Source organism: Terrapene carolina, unplaced genomic scaffold (assembly GCF_002925995.2).
Source record: "Terrapene carolina triunguis isolate 2854851 unplaced genomic scaffold, T_m_triunguis-2.0 Scaffold32412, whole genome shotgun sequence".
NCBI classification, from domain to species: domain Eukaryota; kingdom Metazoa; phylum Chordata; order Testudines; family Emydidae; genus Terrapene; species Terrapene triunguis.
The window spans coordinates 1-6,545 of NW_020696763.1; the positions used below are offsets into that span (position 1 = coordinate 1).

Consider the following 6,545-nt stretch of genomic DNA (forward strand, 5'->3'; position numbering starts at 1 on the left):
GAAGAATGAAGGCTGGAGTCTCACAGGAAATGTGACCATGTCACCTGGTACTGAAATCCATCTTAAACCTGGTGCTTTTCCATTTAGAAGGGAGGGTGGGGACCCAGAGAGACAAAAGATTCCCGCCTTGTGCCAAAGCCATATAAGGAGGTTGGAACAGAACAAAGGGGGCTTCAGTCATGAGAAATCCCCTAGCTACCACCTGAGCTGGAACAAGGGCTGTACCAGGGGAAAGGATTGTGAACAGACTAGGAAGGTGTCCAGTCTGTGATAGAAGCTTATTGAAACATCTCTGAGGATGAGATTTTATCTGTATTCAATTTTCTTACTGTATTAGGTTTAGACTTGAGTGTTTTATTTTATTTTGCTTGGTAATTCACTTCATTCTGTCTGCTATTACTTGGAACCACTTAAATCCTACTTTCTTTATTTAATAAAATCGCTTTTTACTTATTAATTAACCCAGAGTATGCATTCATACTTGGGGGGGGGGGAGGGGGACAGACAGCTGTGCATATCTCTCTATCAGTGTTATAGAGGGCAGACAATTTATGAGTTTACCCTGTATAAGCTTTATACAGGGTAAAATGGATTTATTTGGGGTTTGGACCCCATTGGGAGTTGAGCATCTGAGTGTTAAAGACAGGAACACTTCTTAACCTGCATTCAATTAAGTCTATAGCTGTTAGGGGATGTGGTTCAGACCTGGGTCTGGGTTTGCAGCCGGCTAGCAGGTCTGGCTCAAACCAGGCTGGGCACTGAAGTCCCAAGCTCGGAGGGCAGGGAAAGCAGGGACAGAAGTAGTCTTGGCACATCAGTTGGCAGTTCCCAAAGGGGTTGCTGTGATCCAACCTGTCACAATGGTCACCAGGTTCTAGGCCTGGTAGTTTTCTAAGTGATGTCTCTTGTAAAAGTTTTCGTAAGTTCTTTTTGCCTTTTTATTCAATTTGGCTACTGTCTACATGTCTGGCAACTTCAGAGATAGATTGTTTTCCAAAGTTGGGAGGGTAGTTCTGAGCTGTCTTCCCATCCGGAGTTGTGCTGCACTATATTCAGTAGCTGCTATTGGTGCTGATCTATAACGCAGTAGAGCAAAGAATGGATCTTCCTGCTGAAGGATATTCTTGGCTGTCTGTACAGCTTTCTCTGCCTCTCCATTCGCTTGTGAGTAATATGGGCTTCTCGTAACATGAGGAAGATCATATTTTGTTTTGATAAATTAAATTCTACATCAGTGAGTTGTGGTCCATGCTCTGTCAGAAGGTCTTCTGGAACCCTGAAATGACCAAAAGTGCACTTCAGTTGCTCTATAACACTCTGGTATGTTACATCTTTCAAGTACACTATTTCTATATACCTGGAAAAATAGTCCATGACTAGCAGGTAAAGATGTCCCCTGAATTCACATAAATCTGAAGCTGGTCTCTTCCAAGGTCTCTTTCATTAAGACTAGCTCCTTGTTCGTGTCACTAATTACTACTGGTCATACCTTTTTCTCCGCAGTCTTCAGTAAAAGAGCTATGGGAGCCCGAGAGGAAATTTTTCTACCAAGGGCAAATTTAACAGCAGCTCTGGAGTGTTTCATAGCTGGTGTCCTGAGGCTGGCCTGCCCGTACCTGGGGGGATGTTGACAGTCACTCACTGCAAGTCACTGGGATTTGGGCTGCTAAGTTGCTGGGACACGACTGAAATAGAGCTGGGTGTAATTTTGGGGGCAAATATTTTATTTTCTGAAAAATTATATTTTGGGTCGACTGAAACTATTCCTGAATCTGTCGAGTTTGCTGAATAGTTTCAATGACCAGAAAAAGGTGCCGCCGCTTCCCTTCTAGCCTTTAGCCCAGTGGCCTGGTCCTCAGCTGGGAGCCTCAGGTTCAATCCCCCTGGGTGATGTGGGGAAGGAATTGGAATGTGGGTGTCCCGTCCCCCCCGCCTTAGGTACGGGCTGGAACCACTGGGCTCCGTGTATCTGGTGTGGGGCTCCCTCAATCTCTCCTGCTGAAGACGTCCCCCTGTGTCTAAACACTGCCATGGGCACTGGGCCAGAGCGTGGGAGTGAGAATGACTCTGCAGCCCAGTGAGTTGGGCCCCATCTGGGAGCCCAGAGTCCAGCTCTCCTGCTCCAGTGACCCTGTAATTATTGATCCATAACCCTAGTGAGGGGAGGGATTATGGCCCCTGGCACAGCAGTGTCTCAGCCAGGTCAGTGCCCCACTGCAAACTCCTACTGCAGATGTGCTGAACTGGGACTGGCCCCCGGTGCAGCTTCTCCCAGATGGAGGAGGCAGCAAGTGGGGAAGTGCCCCCTCCCCTCCCCACTGCCCCAGCCTCATTAGCAATAGCCCCTGTTCCCCCAGCACCCCTCAACTACCATCCCCCTGCCCACTTCCAACGAGCCCAGACTCCCTGCCCATGCCCTAGCATGGAGAGTCCCAGCTGCACCCCGTGGGGCAGGGCTGCCACCCAGTGTGTGTGGGGATGGCACCAACCTGCTCTTAGCAACAAACCAGCCACATATGGCCCCAAAACAACAGAGATTCCCTGGGGCCTGGTCCCTTGGCCTTCTCTCCTGCCCCCTTCTCCTCCTTCTATCCCCCTGGTATCTGCCCATCCCTTATCCTTCCCTCAACCCCTGTGCCCACCTGACCCCTGCCTCTATCCTGTCCCTTCCCCTCACCCCAAACTCCTGCTGCTCCCTTGGGCCCCTGCCTCTCTGCCCCCACTTTTGTCTCCCTGGGATGTGCCCCTGCCCTCCACCCACCTCTGTCCCCCCAGCACCTGCCAATCTACTCATGACCCTTGCCCCCTGGTTCCTGCTCCTCCCTTACCCTTCCCTCACTCGTATGCCCAACTGGCCCCTGCCTCTATCCTCACCCCTCCACTTCTTCTCACCCCCTTTCTACTCCCCTGGGCCCCTGCCCCTCTGCCCCCACTTTGCCTCCCTGGCATGTGACCCTGCCCTCCACCCATTCTGCGCCCCTGCAACTCACCTCTCCCTTTTCCCCCGCCACCGTCCTCGTACCTGCCCCCTCCCCCAAACATCCTCTGCACTCTGGAGCCCACCCATCACTTCACCCCCCTGCTACCTCTTGGCATGGACCTCTTCCCTTTCCCCCTCCACTGCCATGTCTCCCACCCCTCCCCTCGACCCCCACCTGCCTTCCAGGTGCCTGCCACTGCCCTCTGCCCCTTCATGCCCCCCAACCCCTCACCTTCCTCTGCTGTCCTGGCTGCTGCCCTTCTCACCCCCTTCAGCCATGCCTGGTACCCGTCCCTCTCCCCACCCTCTCTGACCCCTGACACCCGCTCCTTCCCTCGTCCCCCTGTGCCCACCCCTCCTCTAGCCCCACTCTGACCTGGCTCCTGCCCCTCCCCATCCCCTCTCCTAACACCTCCCTCTACCACCAGTCCTACCTCTCTCTCCTCACCCCTCCCATCGCCCCCACTCTGCCCCCTGGTGCCTGTCCCTCTCTACTCTGCCCTCCCTCCTTCTGCTCACCCCCCTCAATCCCCTTGGCACCTGCCCTTTCCCTTACCCCTGCACCCTCCTAGTGCCGACCCCTCGTCTCACTCCCCCTGGCACCTACCCCTCCTCTTGCCCCCTTCCTCCCTGGTGCCCACCCCCTTGACTCCCTCTGCTCCCTGACCCCACTCTCCTCACGCCCCTCTGCCCCCATCACCCATGACTTGCCCAACCCCCACTTTTCTCATGACCACTCCTCCTTTCACCCCCCATCTCCTGGCACACACTCCTCCCCACCCCCTTCCCTCCTTTTGTCTGCCCCTTCCTTTTCCCCTTTCTGGCCCCCAGTACCTGCCCCTCCCCCTGCCCCTCTGGCACCCACCTCTTCCCTTGCCCCCCTCATCCCCCAATACTTCCTCTTCCCCCTTGCTGTCCCTGACGCCTGTCCCACTCCATGCCACACCACTGTCTCCTGGCGCAAGCGCCTGCCCCTCCCCCTGCCCCATTGCTGCCTGCCCATTTGCTCACCCTCCTTTGCCCCCCGCAGTTTTCACCCCTCCCCTCATGCCCCTCTAGCCCCCTGGCACCTACCCCTTCCCTTGCCCTCCCAACCATTGATGACCATACAATCCCTCATCCCCCCCCATTTGCCCCTGGTGCCTTCCCCATCCCCCGCCCCACTACTGTCCCCCCGGCATTTGTCTCTCCCCAACTCTGCCCCCAGTTCCTGCCCCTTCCTTCTCCCGCCCTGGCCCCCACCTCTCCCCTTGGCACAAGCCCCTTCCCTTGTCCCCCCACCCTCTGCTGCCTGCCCCTTCCCTTGTACCCCCGCTGCCACCTTCCCCTTAGTTCTCCCCTGTACCCCTCCCCTCAACCGCTGCCTCCCTGAAACCTGAATCCTTCCCCCCGCACTAGTCCCCTGGTGCCAGCCCCTCCTTCGTCTCCTGCCCTGCCTCCCTAGCGCCTGCCCCTCTGTTCACCCCTTGTGTCCCTTGGTGCAAGCCCCTTCCCCTCCCCCTCTCCCCAATGCTGCCTGCCCCTTCTCTAGCCCACCCTTTGGATCCCTGGTGCCCACCCCTCCCCTCCTCTCTCTCTTTCCCTTGGCACCAGTCCTGCCTCTCACAGATACTCTACAGCCCATGCGCCTCCTCTTCCCTCTTACCCCCCCAGTGTCCACCCCATTCTTCCCACTGGCACATGCTCCTCTGCTCACCACCCCCTGCAACCCCCTGGCACCTGCCCCTCTTCTTGCCCTCCTCCACCCACTGTTGACTGCCCCTGCCCTAGCCAGCCCCTCTGCTCCCAGGCTCCTGTATCACTCTGTCCCCTTGGTGCCTGCCCCACTCCCCCCCCCCATGGTCCTAGCACCTGCCCCACTCCTCATCCCTCCTGCCCCCTGGCACCAGTCCCTACCCTTCATTCCCCCCTGCCCTATTAGAGCCCCCCCATTCCCTCACATCTCTCTGCCCCCTGTGCCTGCCCCTTCCCTTGTTTCCCTGTGCCCCCTGGGGTCCGTCCTCTTCTTCTGCCCTGGTGCCCACCCCTCACCTCACCTCCTTCAGCCCCCGGGAACCTGCCCCTCCCTTCACCAGTCTGTTCTCTGGTGCCTGCTCATCTTTGCCCCTGACAATGCCCTTGTGCCTGCCCCTCCATCCTCTACTCCTGTCACCTGCCTCTCCCCTCCTCTCCCCTGGACTCACTGACACCTTCCCCCCCTCCCCCGCTCCTCTTGCCCTTTCCCCCTCATTGTCTCCTCACAGGCAGACAGGCCCTGACTCCCCTCAGACAACAACCCCCCCGCACAACGATTAACGAGGATGCAGGTTAATTTCCCTTTGATCCCAGTGACCAGCCCCTGCCCCCGGCCCTGATCTGTGACTCTCTCCCCAGTGGACGTGACGCTGGATCCAGACACAGCTCATCCCGAACTTGTCCTGTCTGGGGATCGGAAACGTGTGAGACATGGAGACAAACGACAGAATCTGCCCCACGATCCTGAGAGATTTGATCCTTGTGTCTGTGTCCTGGGCACTGAAGGGTTCACGGGCGGGAGGTGTTACTGGGAGGTGGGAGACAAGACTGCCTGGGACCTGGAGGTTTGTGGGGAATCTGTGAGCAGGAAGGGGCAGGTCACATACACATCTGAGGATGGACACTGGGCCATGGTGCTGCGGGATGGGGAATACGAGGCCCTCACCTCCCCCCTGGACTCCCCTCCCCGTGAGTGTCAGGCCCAGACGGGTGGGGATTTTCCTGGACTATGAGGCTGGCAAAGTCTCATTTTACAATGTGACTGACAGGTCCCATCTCTTCACTTTCACTGACACCTTCTCCGGGACACTCCACCCTTATTTCTGTCCTGGTCTCAATGCTGGGGGTACAAACGCGGCTCCCCTGGTAATCTGCCCTGTCCCAGCTAAGGCCGGAGGGAATCTCGATCCATGACAGTGACCCCACAGCACAGACTGTCCCGTCCCAGCGCTGCTGCTCTTCCCGCCCCCCCACCCCAGTGGGGGAGGCCAGCTACTGCAGTAACTGGACTTTTTGTGCTGACTGGACACTGCCAGTTTCCCTTTCTAGTGGAGGTTCCAGTCAAAAACTTGACACCTGGCAACCCACAGCCCTCACCTTTCCCCATCCCCTGCCCCAGGAGTAGCAGATGGGGGTGGATGCGGTCATTCACTCCTGTCAGAATTTTCTACCCCTGTGAAATCTCAATGTAAAATATGAAAGAAAAAAGAGTATTCTAATTTAAAAAAATATTATTGTAACAAGGTGTAAATACAATAATATTTTAATTTACATTTCAACAGTATTTCAAAATCAAGCATCTAAACATATTTTTAGAACTGGAATTATTTACATGTATTTTTTTAATCTTCCCTCAAATCTATATTGAAGTTTAACTTCTGTAAATAACATCATTTGTGTTTCAACTGTGGAGTTTTGTAGTGACTCGGTGTGGCTCCCCTCCTGCCCAGCAGAGGGAGTGCCCTTACAGACACCCAAGTGGGCGGAGCCTCCGCCACCTGTTCCCGCCCCCCGGAAGTCAAGGGGCAGGACAGGAAGTATAAAAGCCGGC

General features: G+C 55.8%; 1 pseudogene; it reads left to right on the top strand.

The window, feature by feature from the left end:
* Window positions 1-5,353: 5,353 nt before the first annotated feature.
* On the top strand, window positions 5,354-5,908 carry LOC113409325 (annotated as a pseudogene).
* The last annotated feature ends 637 nt before the right edge of the window (window positions 5,909-6,545 follow it).